The sequence below is a fragment of the Gopherus evgoodei genome, chromosome 1 (assembly GCF_007399415.2).
Source record: "Gopherus evgoodei ecotype Sinaloan lineage chromosome 1, rGopEvg1_v1.p, whole genome shotgun sequence".
In the NCBI taxonomy this organism is placed as follows: domain Eukaryota; kingdom Metazoa; phylum Chordata; order Testudines; family Testudinidae; genus Gopherus; species Gopherus evgoodei.
This window is the reverse complement of record NC_044322.1, coordinates 100,578,426-100,603,273: the sequence shown is the minus strand read 5'-3', so window position 1 is coordinate 100,603,273 and position 24,848 is coordinate 100,578,426. Positions and strand designations below refer to the sequence as shown.

Here is a 24,848-nt window from a genome sequence, read left to right as displayed (position 1 = left end):
CTAAATATTGACCAAGCTTTGAGCTGTGTTAGCTTATGAGATCATGGCTCAAGGTGGTACGGCTGCATTAATAAGTTACAGAAAGTCATAATGTTTTCAAATTCAATATTGCATTGATGAATTATGGAACAAATGTAATAAGATTTTAGTTAGAAGTGTAATGTCAAAGTTTGACGTTATCTTCCAAATAAAATCTTATGACATCTTTCATGACACACAGAATCTTCCTCTAGTACAATTAAAAAACAAAAAGTCAGTTGGTAACCAGCTTGTACTCCTATTGGAAACTGAACATTAAGGGTCAGATCCTGAGATCTAACTGATCCATACAGAGCGTGTGTGCGCAAATCTGGCTTAAAATTTATCCTTTCACTTATCTAATTCTGGTGTGGCTGCTATTCAAGGCTAGACCCATTATAGTAGGGTAGAGGAAACCTCAGGCTGGTCTAATTCATGGATTGACATAGTAAAGATGTGTCCTGGACAATCCCACTTTTTCCCGTGTCACCATATCAACAGGGACAGGGAAGTGGCATAAGAGCCCCTCCTGCACCAGCTTATACTATCAGAAGATCATCCTTTCAATGGGATGACCTTTCTGGGCCAGCTGGGGTGGCTTAAAGCCAAGTACATGCTGCAGTGTGAAGCAAAGCTGTCACATCACGCTAGAAAATCAGTCCCTAAAACTTTATTTTAATTACATAATGACTCTGTGTTGTAGAAAAATATAAAATAAGATAATAGAGAACTAATTAAGATCTAGTAGTTATATATCCGTGACACTTCCTGCTGGCATTTAGAGAAAAGTTAATTACTTTTATTCTACCACTCTGAACATTATCATTATTTTTTGTAATATTTTTTCTGCACAGACAAGACATTTGAATGTTCAACAGCATTAAGAGGAAATACATGGGTTTGCAAAGCAGTCAAGAAAAATCACATTTTCTCAGTCCCTAGGGAAACGTTCACGCTGGAGTAAATCTGCAAGTGTTGCATCATTATATTTATTGTTCTTCGATGTGAAGGTTGGACATTAACTAAAAATAAGGACACTTGCGGGTTCTTCTCCACAAATGGCACAGAGATCTGTCTCTCCCAACTTCCCAACATTAACGTATCAAGAGTAATCCTTACCTTGTAGGGAAGTGGTGACCATCTCTGACTTTTAGTGCTACAGTTCCATTTCCACATATAAGCAATATAAGTAAATGATATTTTAAGTGAGGGTGGCTTCACTATAAAGGGTCTTAGTCCAATTAGAACATGAGATCTCCCTGTCTGAGAGTATTGTGTCAGAAGGATGTTGCAAAATACTTGTGTCTCTGAATACTAGCTATGTCTCTGAATCTTCCTTAGAGAGCAATTGAAACAGCATGCTAAATTGTGATGTATTTGAGTTTTCAGGGGGAGATGGGGTGATGTGATGGTCTGCTGAGACAGCAACTACAGTTTTAAAAAAAATCTTCTCAGGACATAAACAGGGAATTAGAAGAGGAACTGTAGATATGTTGTCCTCAAATTACCATTTTTATAACTTTTCTGTTCCATCTAGTGAAAGTCACTACTTGAAGAAGTGGGGTTTGAGGATGGATATTTAGGTTTTGAAATGTTTAAAGGTGTCCAGAATTTTTGGGATAGACCCTTCTGACTGCTAAATTCTCCACTTACCATACAAGAAGCAAGAGGAAGGAAATAGTGCAAATTATCTAGAAGAGAAACCTGAAGGCTGAACTCAGAGTGTTACAAGACAGGATGAGAGATAGTGTTTAAGCAAATTTTGGTTGTCAGAGGTGTACGTATAGCTTATTTTCTCTATTGATAATTTTAATTGTCCAGTATAAGTGTGTCATCTTTGTTTTACTGGGAATACAGTGCATGGTGGCTTTCGACCACTTCTAACTCTATTTCTTCTTTTACCCTTAATAGATTTATTAGTAAACCTGTTCCATTTCCCCTCCTCTTTTCTGTGCTGTTTATAATTCTAATTAATAAAGGTGGGGGAGAGGAAGATTCCTCTGGTGACTGTCTGTGAAGGATTGGGCCTAACTTGTAATGCCCTTTATGGGCTGGACCCAGGATGATGCTTGCAGATCCAGCTCCCTCCCTGGAGAAATCCTGTCTGGGTCCCTCTCACAGCACCCAGGCAGGGTAGTCTCCAGTCAGATTAATTGCTGTGGATTTTGTTTCAAGTCTTCTTAATGAAAACAGGAACAAAGGTTCACAGCCTCCTCCCACAAAGTCTGTACAAGTTAGTCCTTCCCCCAAGTCTTCTCATCCCAGAAGTTCACCATCCCAGCATTCCTGACTCTTACCTCAGAGCCCTTTGTGCTAAAAAGGACTTTTCCCAGTCTACCTTCTGTACCTCTGTGTCTTGGAGCTGCTCTTCTCAGCAGTTGCTCCAGCCTGTGGCCAGTACTTTGCCTCCTCTGCTATTTCCTGCTCCTCTTTTTATGAGGATCAGCCAATTAAATTGCCCCTCTTTTTCCCAGGTTAGAGTGACCAGATGTCCTGATTTTATAGGGACAGCCCTGATTTTTGGAGCTTTTTCTTACATAGGCACAGGGCCAGCTATAGGCACCAGCAATCCAAGCAGGTGCTTGGAGCGGCAATCTACAAGGGGCGACAGTCTGTGTGTTTTTGCCCCCAAGCAGCATGCCGAATTGCTGCCGCAGACCGGGGGAGCAGTCTGTGTGCCGTTAGGGCTGCTCACGCATTTCTGCAGTGGCGACAATTTGGTGGCAGCTTCTATGTTCAGCTGTCTGCGGCGGCACAGCTTCTGTCTTCTGGCTGAAGACAGAAGCTGCTGCTGAATTGCCGCCGTGGCAGAAATGCGCATGCCGTCCTAATGGCGCATGGACTGCCCCTCTCTGCCCCCACCCCCCGTCCGCGGCGGCAATTCGGCGTGCTGCTTGGGGCAGCAAAAACAGTAGAGCCGGCCCTGCATTGGCACCTCTTATCCTCCACCCCCTGTCCTGATTTTTCACACTTACTGTCTGGTCATCCTATCCCAGGTACAGGGGAAGCTAAGTAGCCAGCAAGCTGCAGGCTCCTAACCCCAGAGTAATGCTATCCCTTATTCCTTCACACTGCACTTTAAAAACACTACTGTGCAATTCTAGAGACAGAGAACCCTTAGCTCTAGGCTTGATATTCAAATAGAAGAGAGGTTAATTTGGGAGCACTGCATTACCTTTACAACTTCTTGTCCAAGAAAGGGTAAACCATCAACATATTATGACCTATTTGGGGGGTCTGCAGGAAGAAAGCCATGCTATATGCTCAGAGAAGTGCATCCCAAACTAACAGAGCCTGATTCTTTTCTCTGACCATTATTTTAAAAACAGGTAGAATTTCATTGATTTCAGTGGCATTTTTCTTGACGGTCACCAGTATAGTTTGAAGAACAATCAGACCTATTGTCTGTAGTTGCACTGAGATCTTCTCTTTAGTATCACGTTGCTAATGTCCCTAGAGGAAAATCAGAATGAAAGAAAGATCAAATAAAAGGGGGATTATTGAGAAGGAAAATAGCATCTTACCTGTGACATAGATTTCTCTTTAATAGAAATCAAACAGTTGGTAGATGATGTGCTGAACCCATGCATCAGAAACAGCATGCTTACAGTGGCCTGACATATCTTGCACTCATCATTTGATTTTTGTGTTTCCTTGTTTATACAGAAGACAATTTGATATCCTTTGTACCTCAAACTGCTGTGTAGGATGGAATAAGACAGACAGAAACTTAAGACAGACATAGCTTCAGTTGTAGCTTTAGGGTCATGATGAAGTGTTTTATAATTAGCAAGTTGAAAATAGTACCCCACATGACCAAACTGTGTATGGAATGTATGCAAATATCATTCCTTTATAAGGAGCCTCTTCTAACACCTATACCAGATAATAAGCAGAGTTGATGGTCTCAGAAGGGGCTTCTGTTTAATCTTTCACAGCTGGAAATATGGTCAGAGTGTGGGAATAAGAGACGGGGGTTGTTTGGGTTTTTTTGGCAGGGTGGCTTATTTTTAACTCATCATTAATTTATTTTATTCACATCTTTTATCCCAAGAAATGTGTAGATTTTAGTGTATTGACTGTCTTTCCATGTCACTGTAATGTTTTTCCCCCCTGAATTGTGACTTTTCCTGTTAAATTTTCTTTATAAAATCTGTCAAGGGGGGAGAGGGAGGGTGGAAGGACGTGTTTAAAATAGAAGAGACCACAATGTGTCCACTGAAAAGAACTATGAATCTAATCCATGTGATCTTAAAAATGAGCTAATTCCACACCAAGGATAATAAATCTGGAAAGATGACCACCAGTGGTGTCTGAAGCAAAAAGCAGATAAACGATATCAAGAGACAGAGAGAAACTTCTTTCTCTTGAAAAAGAGGCAAAGGGAAGCGTGTGGGTCTCACTGACCTTTTCCTATTCATAAAGCACCTTATTCCATTTCCCACACAGTAAATCAGATAGTCTTTCAGGCAAGATCATTACTAACCTTGCAAACAACCTCTTTCCAGCTTCCACACCAAAGCCACCGCCTCCTCCTCAAAGGCCTTCAAAATATTTTTAAAATAAAGTTATTTTTGAAACCTTTCATGCAGGAAGTTTTCCTTAAGCCTTACTAAGGAAAATTTTAACTCATATTTTATTAATTTCTAATATATTTTCAGAATATGAAATGGTGCATTATAGGAAAAAGCACTTGCAATTTAAAGTGCAGTTATACTTTGGGAAATAACTCAATTAACACACTATGGGGGTCCTTGTTTAAGGGTGACCTCAGAGATTCTGAGCACTCTTGGGTCTCACTGAAATCAATGATAGGGGAGCATTGGACCTATGAAATCTTTATTACTAGTGATAATGAGCCTTAAAGAATCTAATTTGAAGGAATTGAAGGATTTTGGAATCTTGCAGGATCAGGCCCTTATTGTCTCAGTGATTTCCATATTAAATGTTCTTAGTTTAAAAGATGTTTTTAATGACTGTCAACCCTGAAAACTCCAGTCTGGGATCCAAGAGTCAAGCTGGGTATTTTCTGGCTCAGTTTTATCATCATCAGTAAAGACTGCAAGCCAAATGCTGCCGTTATTGTTCTCAAATGATGGCCATAGTTACCTGTGCAGCTTCAGTCTGTGCATCACTCACCCTTTTTAGTGGTTTGAAAAATAATCCCTGCACACTTAAAGCCAGCTGGGGAATTGACAAATTGGAAACTCGGTGAATAGGATTGTTTTTGTGCAAGAAGGACGTCCACCTAAAAAGAGTTAAGTCATTGGAGTCCTATGACTTGACTTGCAGAGATTCTGACTCAGCACCTGAAATTGAAGCCAGTGGGAACTGGTGATGCTTAGCCCCTCTGAAAAGCAGGCCATTTGTGTTTATTATTCAGTAGCATTTTCACTCAAGCAACAAAGCTGCCAATGCCAGATGGTGATGGATGCTTTACTACATTAGGAGATAACCAAGATGCATTCAGGATGTGAGTTGTGTTACTATAGTAACAGGATGTGAAGCTTTTCAAAATGAAATACATTTAAAATATGTCAAATCATTAATTTATGCTACATTATTAAAGGAACAGCTCTGTGAAAAATAGTAATTTTTGGATAGATTTGTCTTCTCAAAATGAATGTGTTATGATTAAGTAGAATATAGACAGAACCATGTCACAACTTTCTTTTGCTGGCTCCCCAGGAATCTGAGCACAGTGGCAGTCTGTCTATATTTTTTTCAAGGTCAGTTATTTCTATGTGCTCTCTGCCCACTCTTGTTCTCTCTTTCTCTTTCATCCTGTCCTGTCCCTTTTCCCCTATAAAATTGAATATGCATGACATTTTTTCTATAGCATTTTTGAACCGCTCTATAGCAGGGATTAATTATGATTATGATTATTAATTATGTTTGTATTATGGTAGTTCCTAAAGGTCCTAGTCAGAGATCCAGCATCCCATTGTTCTAGATACCACCCAAATATGTAGGAAAAAAGACAAACTTTGCCCTAAAGAGCTTTATCGTTACAAGAGACATAACAGGTTGACAAAAGAAATAAACTGGAAGAGGGGCAAGATGGAGTATGGGGTAATGGTTAAGCAAGTATATTTTGGTTTGGTAAACATTTGACACTGTGTATTATCTGCCTGGACAGAGATGTCATTCCTTCTTAAATGGTATAGGTTTTCAAAAGTACTTCTAACAGAACCCAATTTGTTTCACCCCTAGTTAATTCTACAGAATTTTTCCAGAAGAGTACCCTGGGCTGGGAGGGTGGGAACAAGATTTCTCTCAGAAGCAGTCATCCATTACTTCTTGTTGTAAAGGCAGGCTATGACTTGGTAAAACAGCTAGGAAATGGTTAAAGTTACCTGTCATGTGATCTAGCAATGAACATAAGGTAAGGTAGTGTCCCCTTTCTGGGGCCTGAGGGAGGAAACCCATGGGGACTGCATCTTCTGCTGGTCAGGACAATTGCTTTGTTTTGTGTTTGTACTTTGGACTATAATTTGTGCCCTGAGGCAGGGGCCTGAAACTGACTCAGGCACGGGCACTGGCTCTTTCCTGGTCTGGGGAGGTTGGCCACCAATTTACACAGGTATTGTTGCAATGTAGCATCTCTTCCCCTACCTTTGGGACCAAATCTTCTTCTCTTCGTTACTCGCCAGCCTGACCATGTTGTGCAGTGGTGGGCAACCTGTAAACACTGTCTTGCAGCCCACCAGTGGATTACCCTGATGGGCTGCATGTGGCTCGTGGGCCACAGGTTGCCCACCACTGCTGTAGAAGCAGAAAGAGTTAAGAGTTTTCCTACACAAACAGAAGTTGTAGTTCTAATTTCTTATATTTTTCATTGAAAAATAAAATATTTTACAGACATTCCTACATGGACCAAACAAATATATGCAGTTCAAAGAACTGCGATACTCAGACATGTATATCTCTCATGAATATACGCAGCTTATTATATTTAATTAGATTTTAATGTTTGGATAGGTTAGGCAAAATCTCCTAAGGAAACCATGCAGACTATTTATGCACCAATCATAAAGTATTTTACCACTAAAGATTAGTTCTGTGTTTCAGGAATATTAAAGATTACATCAATTCTGTGCTTAGGCTCAATACTAGACAAAGTCAAATTAAAAGGAAGCTCAAGTTTCAGAATAAAAGCACCAAAGAAAAGTAGTGAAGTAAAGAAAGTTTGAAAGAACCCAGGGTATCTGTTCCTCTTCTTTTCGGTGTTATATGTGAGACTTTTCAAATCCTTCTCAGATATATCTCTGCTCTTCCTTTAATAAATTCCTTCCATGATGAATCAAATCTGTAATTTTTTTTCTAATTTACTGTGTATTAGATGTTACTGTGAAGCTATCTCAGCCACCTATAAATACCAATATTTTGTTGCAGCATCTGCATCACTTATCCATCTGTATAACATCAGCTTACAATACTGAGAGGGTGTGGGTATTTGTGGTTTTATAAATATTATATGAACACTTTAGCTTTTTGTAATTATACTGCATAAAGGTCCTTAAAGGAACAATCTATATCATCCTCTTTGTAATTGAAACTGAGAAGCTAGCAACTTTGCTGCCTTTTTCTCCTGGATCAAAATGTTTTGCCTTTAACCATTAAATATGTATGTCTCTTTGTGTATATACACACATAACATATTTAAATACATATTCCACTTGCTAATGAAAAGTAAATTTAGCTCTGTAACCTTCTGTTCTCTATTTCTGTCACGTTTGGTTGCTGCATTTAACAATACTAAAATTTAATTAGTTTGATTTTTTTTGAGAAAGTGCTCCAGGTTGGATATGTTTTTTTACCTCTTCTACCTCCCCCAATAGTGAGTAGTCTGTTTTCTGTGACTTCGTGACTGGACCAAAGTAAAGATCCCAAATACAGTTCAAGACTAAAAGTATCCTAAAAAACAAGTTTTTATTTTTCTCTTAATTTTCTATCAAATTAAAAATAAGAAAAATCAAACATATTTGTAGCTTAGACTACACACTGTTTCACCTAAGTATGCCAAAGACTTAGCATTTCAGTAGGGTTAAGTTGGGGAATAAAAACTTTCATTCCGGGGGCAGGGTGACCAGACAGCAAATGTGAAAAATCAGGGCAGGGGGTGGAGAGTAATAGGAGCTTATATAAGAAAAAGACCCCAAAATTGGGACTGTCCTTATAAAATCGGGACATCTGGTCACCCTATCTGGGGGTGAGATCCTGGCTCCATTGAAGTCAATAGCAAAACTCCCATTGACTTCAATGGGACAGGATTTCCCTAGATGGACTGCTGTGTATTTGCTACACAGATCCTCTGTGAACTTGAAGTGTGTTTTTCGCAGGGTACACTCGGTTATAGGTTCCTTTTCAAGTTGCAAACAGCTTCCATTGCTTAAGGTCTTTTAACGAGACATGTAATAGCTCCCTTTCCATTGGAACAAAATTGAAAAATACACAGGGTCTATTTCCTGACAAGGTTTTGTTGAACTCTTTCCACCTATCATATCCCCTCAAAGGCCACTTTGAAAATTCACCTATGCAGGTTCTCTAATAACACATAACCTGTCTTTCCATGCAGCTTGGTCAGAAAAACGTCTTTTTGTATAGCTTTTCCTGTCTACATTTCCTAGAGTGGATATTGCCTGTGTGGTTGAGTAGATTATAAAGAAATAAGTATCCTATCTTTAATTGCAAATATTCTTCCCTGAGCTTTGTTTTTCTTCCTTATGTTCCACAGGAACAGAGAATGTGCAGGCCATGCTTGTGGGATAGGGGACTCTGTGCTTGGGCAAATCGACTCTAGGGGGACTAAAATCATAAATTAACAGCTGTATTGTTACTCTAACCATTCATTACTGATGTATGTGTATGATGCAGAAACACATGAGCATAAACTTACCTATAGATTTGCAGAGTAGCTGTGGTCATGTCGGCTCCGGGATATTAGAGACAGGGTGGGTGAGGTAATATATTTTATTGGTGAGAGAGACAAGTTTTCAACATCCCCCACAACACACCTTTCAAGATCCATGGATTCTACACTTGTCTATCACAATGTGTACTAAATGGCCCACTAATACCTATGTGAGTGAAACCAGACAATCTTGAATGAACTCACACAGGAAAAATGACGAAAGACAAAAACACCCAGTCACCTGTGGGTGAACACGTTTCACAAAGCTATCACTCTGTATCTGACTTATCAGTTCTCATCCTCAAAGGAAACCTGCACGACACTTTTTCAAAAGACAAGCCTGGGAGCTTAAATTCATAACTCTTCTAGACACTAAAAATCATGGACTGAACAGAGACACTGGATTTATGGTTTATTACAACTATCTGTAACCCACTAACCCCCTCTTTTTGTCCTATGACTGCAAGGGTCACTCTGCCTTGAATGGTCCTTTACAATATGTGCTAACCACCTATGCTAAATAATCTGTTCCACCTTGCATTTTGCTGTGATACTTGAAGGGCCTTTCCCAGACCTGAAGAAGAGCTCTGTGTGGTTCCAAAGCTTGTCTATCTCACCAGCAGAAGTTGGTCTAATAAAAGATATTACCTCACCTCCCTTGTTGCTCCCCATAGCTTTGCATTAGTCTTAAATTTTGTGACTCTTAAGGAGAATCATTTGCAGCACACTTAATTATAATATCCAAATTTTTGAAAATTTAGCCTCATATTAAAATAACACATTTTTCTTACATTTATTTTAATTTGTAAAATGTATTGTAAAATGATTGCCACTGCTTCTTGCAATGGAACAATACGTACATTCAACTGTATAATACGGCACAGTCAATACAATCCTGTGCTATCTGTCATGCAGGCCTGCAAACACAAGCAAAATGAACAAAATTCATGTCTGGCTGAATCAAATAGTATATGAGGTAGGACTTCAGTGATCAGGAAATTGGAACTGGATTTTGAAGACTTTTCCTTCTAGGTCAGAGGAATGAATCTAATCCAATACTTAATAAAAGTTGCACATTTGATGACTGCATGATGCTTGTGAGGAATGAGATGGTTGCCTCAGACTACTCTCCAGTGATCACGTGTCCATATCACAAAGAATGCCACCTTGTTTGGCATTAATTGGCACATTGTTAACAAGGTAACACTGCCTGCGGTGATTCAAAAGCAAGAGTATCAACCTCAGGGCAGACTGTTAGGAACCAGAGCAAAATCCCCAAATGTGTTGTGAGTTCTATATAAAGATTTTACCAACCAATTATCAAGTGTAAACTCCTCAGTCACTATAATAGCCTTTACATGGAGTCACAGACAGTCCCCTTGGGTACTCAGATCTATCTTGTCACCCAGGTGAGCATACCTTTTGGATAGATATTCCCTTACTCCAAGAATCACAGCAGTATTCAGGCTACTCCCAATCCCAAAGCACCAGTCACTTATCCCAGATCAATTGCTCCTTAGGTCTCACACCAAAGAAAATGCTTATAGCCAACCCTATAATAAATTATATACAGATTTATTAAATAGGAAATTGAAATAGTTATTTACAAAGTTAAAGCAGATAAACATGTATATTCAAATGAGTTATAATCTTAAATTTCAAAAGGTAATAAAAGCTTCTATGATTAGCAAGCTCTATAGGTCCTTCAGGACTAACCCAGGCTAAGCAGCTGGGGATCTCTTGCTTATGCCTAGAAACACTTTGGCCCCCAGAGTCCAAGCAGCATAGAGATAACAAATTCCTTTTGTTTGGGGTTTTTAATCTCCTTCCTGTCATGTGTTCTGGCCTGCAAACTTAGCTGATGGGTAAAGTGCACTTGCATGATGCATCTTCATAGGAAGGAGAGCAGGACAAGTCTTTTATCTTCTTCTTGATGGAAATTCCAGTTGCAATGTTCCACAATAGCCCATCTGATATGGACCTTTTCTTTTGGGATGGGCACAACATCTTCTGTTGCAGATCAGCCCTTCACACTAATTAAGTATCTCTCCTGTCTGGTGCTTTACACAGCCACAGAGGTTCACAATACAACTGTTCAAATATTACCTTGCAATATGGGATACAGATGTCATAAGTGCAATTAATGCATGCAGCAACTCATAAGTATTTAATAAAGTCTAAACATTAAACACATTATAATTCTAATACTGGTTGTAACATTACTAAAACACAGCTGAACCAGACAGATTCTAGCGATGTATTTGTCAGTGTTCAGTTGAGACACAAGGACCTTTACATGAGCTGACGCCTGGTCTGCCAGTCTCACAGACAATATCCACAAATCTTTGGCTTCTGTGATGAAGCAGAAGTACCCATTCATTTCTAGGAGCTTCATCCACGGCACAGTTTAGGCACAGCAACATGTGTAAATCTGAACAGTTTCTGCCTGTTCTAAGAATAAATTAAAGGCATTATAAAATGAAATACTTTGTCATTCCTTTTCATGATTGCTATAATCATTTAACAAAAATTGGATAGTATTTTAATCAGCTCTAGCTTTTGAACTCTCTAACTGGAAAGCCGACTTCCGTTCTGCTATGAGTTTTGTGTCCTTCATGAAAAAATGTATATGTCACCAAGGGCAATATCAAGTATATGAGATTTCTTATTTTGCCATTTACTCATAAGGAGGAGTTTCTTTATGAATCTTTAAAACTTACTTTGACAGTGAGTGACTTGTTTCATATTAAATATCAGTTTGAAAATGGTTTAGAATGAAAGTGTAATTGCATCTTTGACAAAATAATGTTGCTACTGTAATGTAACACTAAAATAGGGCTCTATAAAATTACCACTAAGACTCTGACTGTCTTTATGTTTGTTGGATAGGACAGAGTTTAAACTAAAAGTTTGTCAATCAGTCATAGATTTTGTTAGTTCTTTATTTGTATTGTCATCGTGGAATTCTTCAGGGGCCCCATGCAATCGTGCATGGGGCCCCTGAAGAATTTAATTGTAGGTGCCACATGTTCTGCAGTGCAATTCTTGGGCTTGTGCTAGCTCAGAATGAACCTTTTGGTGGATAAGTTTTTTATATAACTATATACACATCAGTTATAGCAACAACCTGGGCACTGTTACATTAATCCTTTGGAAATAGACGTTCCTTTAATAGGTAATTTCCAGTGCTCTTCTAATTCTTCTCTTGCTTTAATGCATAATTTCTGTACTCTCTATTCTCATGTTCTGTGCATAACAACTTGTTTAACTTAATCTAATGTATGATTCAGAGTCTTTTTCCATTATCTAGAACTAATTTTCTGCTAGGAATATATTTCTGAATTAAATGTTTGCAGTCATCTTGGTTACATTTCTGTTGCTGAGTGGATATGGAAGAAAAAGTAGACTCCCTGTAGGAAGCTTATTACATTTTCTCGTTTAAAATGCAAGCTTTACAAAAATAAAATGAAATGACCTACTCTTTGCAGTCTTGGATAATTTTGCTATGACTGAAGTTGTGTATATTGCTCATCAAAGTGTTCTTTAAATTGTCCTTATTTAATAGTTGAGTATGGAGTTTATTTAAAAATGTTGCAGTTAGAAAGTGGATGGATATGAATAAATACATGTGTATGTAAGTAATACATATGGGATGAAATCCTGGTAAAGGAAAAAACTCCCATTGGCTTCAGTGTGACCAGGTTTCATCCATAATAAAAAGGTGGAGCTTCAGCTATGACCCATTATATTTAAGATTGCATAACAGCTTTTGTTATAACTCCTTCTTGTCATTTCTCCTAATTTTCTGAAACATAAACCTTTGATGCTAGAATTTCCCAGCCTTTGTCTCTGCCGAAATATGAATTTATTATTTATTTAGGGGTTTCTAAAAGTTTGGGCAAAAACTGTTTAGCCATTATCAACAATGAAGAGAGGGATTAAAACTCCTTTTCCCCGTTATATTAAAAAAAATCTTTGACCTTGACTCTGAACAAAAGGACTGGGTTAGAAAGCTCAGTTCTCAGGATTTACAGTTAAAGAAGGGATTGCACACTGGGAGGTGAAATGTTTTGCACAATTTTCTGTAGAGAGAAAAGCTGAGAGAGAGAAGGTACCTGAAGAAGCAATATTTTAAGGCTCTGCTGATGGGGATGGCTCAGTGGATCTAAACATCAGCTCTGAATGTTTAGTTTACTCAGCAAGTTTGACTCAGAGCTTCATCCTCCAGTGAGTTCCATGCTGTTTGCTGTGAGTTATTTTCAAACTAGGCCTTAGCTGAAGCTCTGCTGGCTGTGTGTGGTCATTACAGTCCATGATGCATTTTCCAGGAGTAAAAGTTTATCCCATTGCCAATGTGCAAAATGCGACTCCTGCACCTGCTGTACAGTGCCTTGGACAGCAGCCCAGTGGTGCACTCCTTCTCAGAAGCTTCTGACATTCAGTGGTACATCTAAAGGCCCACATATTTTTTTAAGTTCCTATGTACTTTTCCACATTTTTGCTGTTATAGGTACATAAACCCTGATGAGCACACAAGTCAGCGTTATGTGGGCTCAAACAAGTGTGCGTGCATGAGCACAAAATCACTGACTTAGGCTTGCATCAGGTGGGAAATCTTGGCCCCAACAAAGTCAATGGGAGTTTTGCCATTGACTTGAATGACGCCAGGATTTTACCCCAAGTATTTACCCTCTCAACTTCAGTGTATATAGGCTTATACAGCTAAAATATTACAGTATGTACTAATTCACTGGAACACAGTGTACTGACAGAATTGCTTATTAAGATGCTACACAGGAAACTAACTTAGTCTCCTTCTTACCTGCCAAGATGAGCATAAGCTAAACTAGTGCCAAATAGTTTAATAGAGAGTTACCAGGTGTTAAAAACTTGAAAGTCTAAGGTCTGACTGGAGCCTCAGTCAAGTACAACGGAGTTCTAATGCTTTGGACAAGGATGGCAGTTTTCCAATGGTGCATAGCCAAATTGTTTCAGTTTATGGAATGTACAAGCTGTGAGCTGGATGCTCTTTTCCATTACGTCATTGATTTATTGGTTTTCTTAATATTCTCAGGGTTTCTTTATGGGTTTACTGTTAATGACCCAGAAGTGATAAAAAGTTAAAAGATGAGGTTGTATATGCAATCCTACTATTTGTGCATGTGCTTTGTAATTACATTCTTTAATTATCTCATGCTGTTTCTCAAATACAATATAATAAAGCATTTTTTTCTAAAGTGTTATATATGTGTGTAGCATCTTGTAGTGTTGTGTTCTACTGTGTGTATACCAGTCGAGATCTATGAATGTCATTTATATGAAAATTATATTGGCCAAGATTTTCAAAAACTGTTGCCTAAAGTTAGCTTAACCCTACATTTAAACCCCTAAATAAAAGTCCCATGGAAAGCCCATTTAATGACAGTATTTCTACTGACTACAACAGATAGTCAACATGTACTCAGTGACTTGATTTTCAAGTAACCAGCCACTTTACATTGACTTCAATGGGAGCAGTTGGCTGCTAAGCACCTTTGAAAATCAGGTCATTTATTTAAATGCCTTAACATGGTCATTATTTAATTGAATCAAGTAATAATTCCTTCGATCTGGAAGAATACAGTTTTAGCTTGTAGAAAAATCAATGGAGTTGTGCAGTTAGAATTAGAGGGGTAGCCATGTTAGTCTGGATCTGTAAAAGCAGCAAAGAATCCTGTGGCACCTTATAGACTAACAGACGTTTTGGAGCATGAGCTTTCGTGGGTGAATACCCACTTCGTCAGATGCATGTAGTGGAAATTTCCAGGGCCAGGTATATATATGCAGGCAAGCTAGAGATAACGAGATTAGTTCAATCAGGGAGGATGAGGCCCTGTTCTAGCAGCTGAGGTGTGAAAACAAAGGGAGGAGAAACTGGTTTTGTAGTTGGCAAGCCATTCACAGTCTTTGTTTACTCCTGAGCTGATGGTGTCAAATTTGCAGATGAACTGAAGCTCAGCAGTTTCTCTTTGAAGTCTGGTCCTGAAGTTTTTTTGCTGCAGGATGGCCATCTTAAGATCTGCTATAGTGTGGCCAGGGAGGTTGAAGTGTTCTTCTACAGGTTTTTGTATATTGCCATTCCTAATATCTGATTTGGGTCCATTTATCCTTTTCCATAGAGATTGTCCGTTTATCTGATGCACATAGTAGAGGGGCATTGCTGGCATATGATGGCGTATATTACATTGGTGGACGTGCAGGTGAATGAACTGTTGATGGTGTGGCTGATCTGGTTAGGTCCTGTGATGGTGTCACTGGTGTAGATATGTGGGCAGAGTTGGCATTGAGGTTTGTTGCATGGTTTGGTTCCTGAGCTAGAGTTACTATGGTGCGGTGTGCAGTTACTGGTGAGAATATGTTTCAGGTTGGCAGGTTGTCTGTGGGCGAGGACTGGCCTGCCACCCAAGGCCTGTGAAAGTGTAGGATCATTGTCCAGGATGGGTTGTAGATCCCTGATGATGCGTTGGAGGGGTTTTAGCTGGGGACTGTATGTGATGGCCAGTGGAGTCCTGTTGGTTTCTTTCTTGGGTTTGTCTTGCAGTAGGAGGCTTCTGGGTACACGTCTGGCTCTGTTGATCTGTTTCCTTATTTTCTCGTGCGGGTATTGTAGTTTTGAGAATGCTTGATGGAGATTTTGTAGGTGTTGGTCTCTGTCTGAGGGGTTAGAGCAGATGCAGTTGTACCTCAGTGCTTGGCTGTAGACAGTGGATCATGTGATGTGCCCGGGATGGAAGCTGGAGGCATGAAGGTAGACATAGTGGTCGGTAGGTTTTCGGTATAGGATGGTGTTAATGTGACCATCACTTATTTGCACCGTGGTGTCTAAGAAGTGGACCTCCCGTGTAGATTGGTCCAGGCTGAGGTTGATGGTGGAGTGGAAGCTGTTGAAATCATGGTGGAATTTTTCCAGAGTCTCCTTCCCATGGGTCCAGATGATGAAGATGTCATCAATGTAGCGTAGATAGAGAAGGGGTGTGAGTGGACGAGAGCTGAGGAAGCATTGATCCAGGTCAGCCATAAAAATATTGGCATATTGTGGGGCCATGCGGGTGCCCATAGCGGTGCCACTGATCTGGAGATATATATTGTTATCAAATTTGAAATAGTTGTGTGTGAGGATAAAGGCACAGAGCTCAGCAGCCAGTTGTGCTGTGGCATCATCAGGGATACTGTTCCTGACAGCTTGTATTCCATCTGTGTGTGGGATGTTTGTGTAGAGAGCCTCTACATCCATGGTGGCTTGGATGGTGTTTTCTGGAAGGTCACCAATGCATTGTAGTTTCCTCAGGAAATCAGTGGTGTCACGGAGATAGCTGAGAATGCTGGTGGCATAGGGTCTGAGTAGAGAGTCCACATATCCAGACAGTCCTTCAGTGAGAGTGCCAATGCCCGAGGTGATGGGGCGTCCAGGATTTTTGGGTTTGTGGATCTTGGGTAGTAGATAGAATAACCCTGGTCGGGGCTCTAAGGGTATGTTGATTTGTTCCAGTGTTAGTGTAGGAAGTATCCTGAGTAGATGGTGCAGTTTCTTTGTGTATTCCTGTCATAAACAGATAGCTAAGGGTTAATGTCTCTTTCACCTGAAACACCTGACCAGAGAACCAATCAGGAAAACGGATTTTTTCAACTTTGGGTGGAGGGATTTGAGTGTCTGAGTCTTTTCTCTGCCTGCCTGCTTTCTCTGAGCTTTGGAGAAGTAGTTCTACTTTCTAATCTTCTGTTTCTAAGTGTAAGGACAAAGAGATCAGATAGTAAGTTCTATGGTTTTCTTTTCTTTGGTATTTGCATGAATATAAGTGCTGGAGTGCTTTGATTTGTATTCTTTTTGAATAAGGCTGTTTATTCAATATTCTTTTAAGCAATTGACCCTGTGTTGTATCATCTTAATACAGAGAGCACATTTGTATGTATTTTTCTTTCTTTTTATATAAAGCTTTCTTTTAAGACCTGTTGAAGTTTTCTTTACTTCAGGGAAATTGAGTCTATACTCACCAGGGAATTGGTGGGAGGAAGAAATTGGGGAGATCTGTGTGCTGAAGTGGCTAGCCTGATTTTGCATTCCCTCTGGGGGAATAGGAAAGTCCTTTTTGTTCCAGGACCGGGAACGGAGAGGGGGAGTCACTCTGTTTGGATTCACAGAGCTTGTGTCTGTGTATCTCTCCAGGAGCACCTGGAGGGGGGAAGGGGAAAAGGATTATTTCCCTTTGTTGTGAGACTCAAGGGATTTGGGTCTTGGGGTCCCCAGGGAAGGTTTTTCAGGGGGACCAGAGTGCCCCAAAACACTCTAATTTTTTGGGTGGTGGCAGCAAGTACCAGGTCCAAGCTGGTAACTAAGCTTGGAGGTTTTCATGCTAACCCCCATATTTTGGACGCTAAGGTCCAGATCTGGGACTAAGGTTATAACAATTCCTCAGTGGGATCTGAGGGAAGTGGCCTGTGTAATTTGATATTGGAGAGTTGTCTGGCGGCCAGGGGCGGCTCCAGGCCCCAGCACGCCAAGTGCATGCTTGGGGCGGCACGCTGCGGGGGGCTCTCTGCTGGTTGCCAGGAGGGCCACAGGTGGCTCCGGTGGACCTCCCGCAGGCGTCCCTGTGGAGGGTCCGCTGGTCCTGCGGCTCCGGTGGAGCATCCGCAGGCACGCCTGCGGGAAGTCCACCGGAGCCGCGGGACTGGCAAGCGGCAGAGCACCCCCCGTGGCGTGCTGCCATGCTTGGGGCGGCGAAATGGCTAGAGCCAGCCCTGCTGGCGGCCTCCTTTTGGTAGTCAGACCTGTTCACGATGACAACAGCACCTTCTTTATCAGCCTCTTTGATGATAATGTCAGGGTGGTTTCTGAAGTTGTGGATGGCATTGCGTTCTGCACGACTTAGGTTATGAGGCAAGCGATGTTGTTTTTCCACAATTTCTGCCTGTGCACATCGGCAGAAGCATTCAATGTATAGGTCCAGACTGTCATTTCGACCCTCAGGAGGAGTCCATGTGGAGTTCTTCTTCTTGTGCTGTTGGTGGGAGGGTACCTGTGTGTCAGTGCGCTGTTCAGTGTTGTCCTGAAAATATTCTTTGAGTCGGAGACGGTGAAACTGGGTTCCCAGATTGCTGCAGAGCTGTATCATGTTGATGTGGGTGGCAGGGCAGAAAGAGAGTCCCCGAGATAGGACAGACTTTTCTTCTGGACTGAGTGTGTAGTTGGATAGATTGACGATATTGCTGGGTGGGTTAGGGGTACCACGGTTGTGGCCCCATGTGGCAGGTAGGAGTTTAGACAGCTTACAGTCCTTTTCCCTTTGTAGAGAGGTGAAGTGAGTAATATAGATCTGTCTTATTTTAGTGAAGTCCGTTTGTATGGAAGTTTGGTTATTAATGAGAGTCTCCAGGTTGGAGAGCTCTTTTTTGATGTTTTCCTGTTTGCTGTATAGGATGCTGATCAGATGGATCCTCAGTCTCTTTGATAGAGTATGGCATAATCTCTCACTGTGGTCTGTGTAGTATGTAGATAGCAGTGGATTTTTTACCTTTAGTCCATTTGGTATGATGTCCATCCATTTGCATTTGGAAAGGAAGATGATATCTGTCTGCATTTGAGCAAGTTTCTTCGTGAGGTTGATGGATTTCCACTCCATATGGCTAAATGCAGTGCCTTGCATGGTGTCAAGTATCAGAGGGGTAGCCATGTTAGTCTGGATCTGTAAAAACAGCAAAGAATCCTGTGGCACCTTATAGAGTAACAGACGTTTTGGAGCATGAGCTTTCGTGGGTGAATACCCACTTCGTCAGGTGCATGTAGTGGAAATTTCCAGGGGCAGGTATATATATGCAAACAAGCTAGAGATAATGAGGTTAGTTCAATCAGGGAGGATGAGGCCCTGTTCTAGCAGCTGAGGTGTGAAAACAAAGGGAGGAGAAACTGGTTTTGTAGTTGGCAAGCCATTCACAGTCTTTGTTTACTCCTGAGCTGATGGTGTCAAATTTGCAAATGAACTGAAGCTCAGCAGTTTCTCTTTGAAGTCTGGTCCTGAAGTTCTTTTGCTGCAGGATGGCCACCTTAAGATCTACTATAGTGTGGCCAGGGAGGTTGAAATGTTCTCCTGTAGGTTTTTGTATATTGCCATTCCTAATATCTGATTTGTGTCCATTTATCCTTTTCCGTAGAGAAAATCAATAAAATAATAGTGTAAATTCTGTACTAGAATCTCACGCACTAAACTGTTAAATAGATTTTAAAGAAAGCACATCTGACAATTTTGAGAGAAAGGAACTATTATTTGGACTTTGAGACATTTTGAGGGCAGGTGATATGAAAACACAAAATAGTTGTACTTCTACATCACAGGCCTATTTAAAGAAGAAACCATAAATATACAGTCTCTATACAATACTGTGTTCTTCTCTGCAAAACAGTTTGAGATACTCCAGTAATAATATAGATACTGGGACTTTATGACAATTAAATTAGTTTAATAATTAATGTGTGGAGGGAAAAGGTTGTGGAAAACAATGAATGATGTTTGAAAAATAGTATCTGATCATATACTTTAAGACTGTATTATGATGCATATGCCCAAGGGGGCAGATTTAAGGTTGTGCAAGCAGTCTTGGCTGTGGCAGTTCCTGATTTATGAGTGCTTAATTGTACAAACTTGACTTTCTCTTTCTGTAGTCTTTACATAAAGTGTGTCTGTATAGCATATAAAACTATAATGATTAAATAGATATACTTGTAGAGTGAAAAGTGAAGTGGAATAGACTGTTTGAAGACAACGTCTTAGGTTCTTATTGTTGACTTAGTCAGTTTTTCAACAGGGGAGCAACTGTCTTCCCTGTAATCATAAATACCAGTTTGCATATTTTTTTATTATGCCTTTAAAAAAAAATCTCTTATCCTAAATGCATTTGCATTGACTCTTTGGAGGATTTATTTTTGCTTACAGTGCCCCCATCTGTAGTTCGGGGACAATTGCAGAACTCTAGCAGTATAAGCGGCACCTATGTTGGCTCTCTGTTTGGATCTTAGCTGCCTAAGAAATCACCTCTCTCTGTGTACTATTCTGATAGCTGAGAATGGCTAATGTGCTCCAGCTGACATGTTGTGCTAGTTTGCCAGATGATATTTGGCTCATATAGCAGCTTTTGGTGTACTCTAAACACTGCTTATTTTGATGTTGAATCTCAATTTTGTTTTTTATTCTGTAATGGAATTTAAAAACACAAATGATGTCATCTGCCCACACTTCAGTTAGAATAACCTTCCTTAATCCAAACCATTTATCAAAATCACACCTATTAATTATGAGATGAAACAGATGGATCAAAATAAAAGCAAATGAGTGAAAGACAAGAAGGAATTAGATTAACTCTGGCTCTAGTTGACAGTCCACTTCTTTTTTCTCCATCCCTCACTTTTTCCTTTAGGCATAGGCATCCATCCAGGCAGCAGCTCTCACAGATATTGACAGAACCTGCAAGTCCATGCAGCTGTTCACATCTGCTAATAGCCAGCCATTCTTCCTTTAGTAAGGATGCAAGATAGAGAAATTATAAAGGCCTAGAGTTCATTATGTGTTCTAGAAGTGTTAGTTTAAGATACTGTGCAGTCTTTCAGCTTAAATCTACTCACAACATTCAGCAAGATGTTTTAAATCCATAGCTACAGAATTAAAGTAGAAAAGCCTATAGGCCAATGGTGGGCAACCTGTGGCCTGCAGCCTGTCAGGCTAATCCACTGGCAGGCTACCAAACAGTTTGTTTACATTTACACAGCTGCCCGCAGTTCCCAGTGGCCGTGGTTCACTGACCCCGGCCAACGGGAGCTGCAGGAAGTGGCAGCCATACCCAGGGGATGGGCCTGCGCAGCCTGCACTGAAACTTGTGCCTGGTGGGTTCGTCCTACTATTTTCAGTGAGATAGTAAAATTAAAGCAAGCTTCGTTATGTCTACAGGCACTGCAAATCACACCCCTGCCTGCAGTACAAACATACCCCAAGGGTCATTCCAGGAGCCTGCCAGAGCTGTTGACCAGAGGAGGGATGACATAGAGCAGTGGTTCCCAAATTTTTTTTACAAAGGCAAGTCACCAACTCCATTTCATTTCTTTTGTGACCTACCCAAGGTCTAAATTCATGGTGTGGTGCTCAAGTCATAGGCCCCCATCCTTCTCCTTTGCTGCTGCAGCCTCCTTGCCCCACTGAGGGGGCACTGATCACTCGCAACTGCACCACCCTCTGCCCCAGCACCACAACCCTAATCCTGACCCAATGCATAGGGGAAATCCCAGTGATCTGGAGAGTGAGGTCAGCAGCTTTCCTGTCCCACGGGTCTGGGCCTGACTCCCTGCTTCAGGCATTGCAACCTGTTGTAGGGGGTCACAGCACCACTCAGGTTTGGCCTGGCCACCCCTTGTTCATGACAGAGGGATAGCCGGACCAAACTTGAGTAGGTTTCAATGTCTAGAGCAGGGAGCCTGGCCTAGCCCTGTGGGACGGGAGCTGCCACTGTGGGATGAGTATGGAGTGGGCTCCCTCTCCAACCCTCCCCCCCACACACACACACTCTCTTCAGGGTCTCCCCTCTGCACCAGGCCCATAACCCATATACAATCTTTCTGAGTGCAACACACCATTCAGGAAACACTGATACAGAGTTGTTGTAGCTCATGCACATGGCCATTTAGGTGTCTAGCCATGTTTGCATATAAACACCAGATTTGTATATGCATTTCAGTGATGTAAGCCTAAAAGGTGCAGGGGGCGGGGAGTATATGCAATTTTGCATGGACTAATATTTAAAATCTGTCTCTACGTCTCTTTTTAATTTTTTTTACTTACTATGTGTTACAAATAACACCCAGGATTATTAAGATTAAGGGTTAAAATAAACTATATTACTTTTCAGCACTTCTGTTTCACTTCCACAATGAAAATAGGGTGGTCAGTTTGACTTCCATCTTCATTCAATTTGTAGTATATTTAATTTTTCAGCTCTCAAGCACTAGCATAGTGATGCAATGTTTGGGTTGCAAACACAGCAGAGGACGATTTCTTGTAATGAAAACTATTACCAGTGGATATTTATTTCATGAAAATGTTTCCATTGATCTGAGGTTTCCTAAAACCAATAATAAACAAGTTTATTTTATGCATTTTGTCTCAGGTGACGGCCAGCTGGTAGATAGTTGTTTGTCATGAAAAGCATAGGAATGTAGCACAGGAAATAGGGGCTGGTAACCAGGAACTTCTGAATCCTTATCCCAGCTATAACACTTCTTACCACTTAGCTTTGGGCAAATCACTTAGGCTGTCATTTTCAGAAATGTTGACTAATTTTGGTTGCCCAGTTTGAGACTCCTAAGTATGTCAAGTTGAGCACTCAATAACCAGGGGCAGGTCTAGGCATTTTGCCACCCCAAGCACAGCAGGCAGGCTGCCTTCGGCGGCTTGCCTGAGGAGGGTCTGCTGGTCCCGCGGCTTTGGCGGACCTCCCACCGGCATGCCTGCAGGAGGTCCACCGAAGCCGCGGGATCAGCGGACCCTCCGCAGGCATGCCTGCAGGAGGGCCACCAAAGTCGCCGGACCAGCAGACTCTCCGCAGGCAAGCCGCCTAAGGCAGCCTTCCTGCTGCCCTCGCAGCAACTGGCAGAGCAACCCCAGTGGCTTGCCATCGCAAGCACGTGCTTGGCATGCTGGGGCCTGGAGCCACCCCTGCCAATAACTAAAGCATCCACCTCTTTTGAAAGCATCATCAATCTCTGCTTGGTGTTCTCTGTTTGTTAAATGAGGGTAATAAAATGTAGTTGGCTCACAAAGTAGTTGAAGGTTAATTAGCTTGCAAAGCTCTGTTAGCTAAAGAATGTAGTCTTTTGTGGCAGGAGATCTTGAGTTCCATTCTTCATGCCATCTATTTATGGATTAGCTGTTCTTGGTGATGAGGCCAATGACCAATGTCGAAAGCCATATATTCAAATTCTTGATGCTATTAGCTTCTGCTGAGGTCACAGTTTCAGCCAGGACTTAAATATTATGTGACAGAGAGAGTGAAAGGTAATTTGAATAGCCCTAGGCAATAGCACAAATGCTATCTTGTAGGCAGACTGAATTTTTAACTTCATATCGCATGACTGATGTTTACTCCGAAAGCAACTTCTATCATGTACTATATCTCTTGGGGGTGGGGGGTGGATTGTCTGTATAAGGTGAAAAATGCATCTGCATTACTTGACCCTTATCAAACACATTATATAGAAATGTTAGTTCTTGTCTCTCCATCCATAATAGCCTATACTGTAGCGGCTTAGTCAGGGATATTAGTCTGCTTTATATGTAAATACCCGTTGTGGTTGAAAGAGAAGAAGAAATAACAGTGTTCTGAAGATCTTCCTCTGGGTCTTTCTATGTGGTCTAAGCCAATTCAATCTATTATATCTTCAATCTATCTATTAATTCAATCTATTATGCTTATGGGGAAAGAGATCACAATTTGACCTAGGCCTAGTCTATTATCTATTCTGTGAGAGTTCAGCATACTTTGCTCCTTCACAGAGCATCAGGACAATAATGGCCCCCATGAAACAGTTCACATATTCCATTTAGGTTGTAATAAAATGATATTTTATTTAAAATTGTACATTATAGAAGATCCTATACTATAAAACAAAAATAAACATGTCTATGGAAGGCAATGTTAAACTGGCACTACGTTGAGTGATAAGAATGTCCATACAGGATCAGCCCAATGGTCCATCTAGCCCATTATCCTATCTTCTAACAGTGGCCAGTGCCAGGTGCTTCAAACGTATTGAACATAACAGGATAATTATCAAGTGATCTATCCCCTGCTGTCTAGTCCCAGCATCTAGCAGTCAGAGGCTTAGGGACACCCAGAACATGATGTTGCATCCTGGACCATCTTGGTTAATAGCCATTGATGGACCTATCCCATCCTGATTTGGAAAGAAAACTTGAACCAATGTGGTAGAAGCCTGTCTCATCTCAGAGCCTCATAGGGAAGCAATGTGACAGTCTCTGAGAGATAAGTGGTTCCTGTAACAGTAGGGTAGAAATATGCTGTAATGGACATGGCACTGGGCTGGGACTTTGGAATCCTAGGTTCAATTCCTGGCACTACCACATAATTCCTCTGTGGCCTTGGAAAAGTCTCTTTGTCTACCTTGTTCCTCATCTGTAAATTATGATAATCCTTCCCACCCCATAGGGCTTTGTAAGGATAAATCCATTAATGATTGTGAGGCACTCAGATGCAGTGAGCCATATAAATACCTTTGTAACTAGGTGGGTAAGCCACTGCCTCTTACCATAAGATTGGAGTGGAAAAGAGTATTTTTGGAAATGTCTTTTAAAATCTATAGAAAGTAATAGAGAATGATTTCCTTTCAGTAGATTCCTTTTAAAAATATCCTATGCAATTCTATAGCAAGGATATAATTTATTAAAATGTATAGACTTTTTCATGGGAAAGCTCATAAAGTTGAACTAGAAAGTCATCATTTTTTAAAAGTCCAGATGATAGAAATGCATAGCCATTATTTTCTAATGTAATTATCACTGTAGTTTTAATGACATTTAGTCAATTAGCTCCTCCAGCTATGGAGGTATCTGAGCAACGATAATGGCTTGGGTACTGTATCAGAGAGAAACATTAGGCTGGTTGTAATGATAGCTTTCTTTAAAATGTTCCTTTGGGGTGTGACATTCTTACTCTTTGCCTCAACCCAAAGCTGAATTTATTTGAGAAGTTTCAAGAAAATTGGTTGAGCTCGTTTTGAGTTATGGGAGCATGATAAATATATATATATATATATATATATATATATATATATATATATATATATATATATATATATATGTGCCCCTTCAAAAATAGAACA

General features: G+C 40.7%; 1 protein-coding gene across 1 annotated transcript in view; it reads left to right on the top strand.

The window, feature by feature from the left end:
• The window catches only part of FGF14 (fibroblast growth factor 14), a 704,926-nt gene that overhangs the window by 389,775 nt on the left and 290,303 nt on the right, over window positions 1-24,848 (top strand). The gene's annotated exons all lie outside the window — the stretch shown is intronic.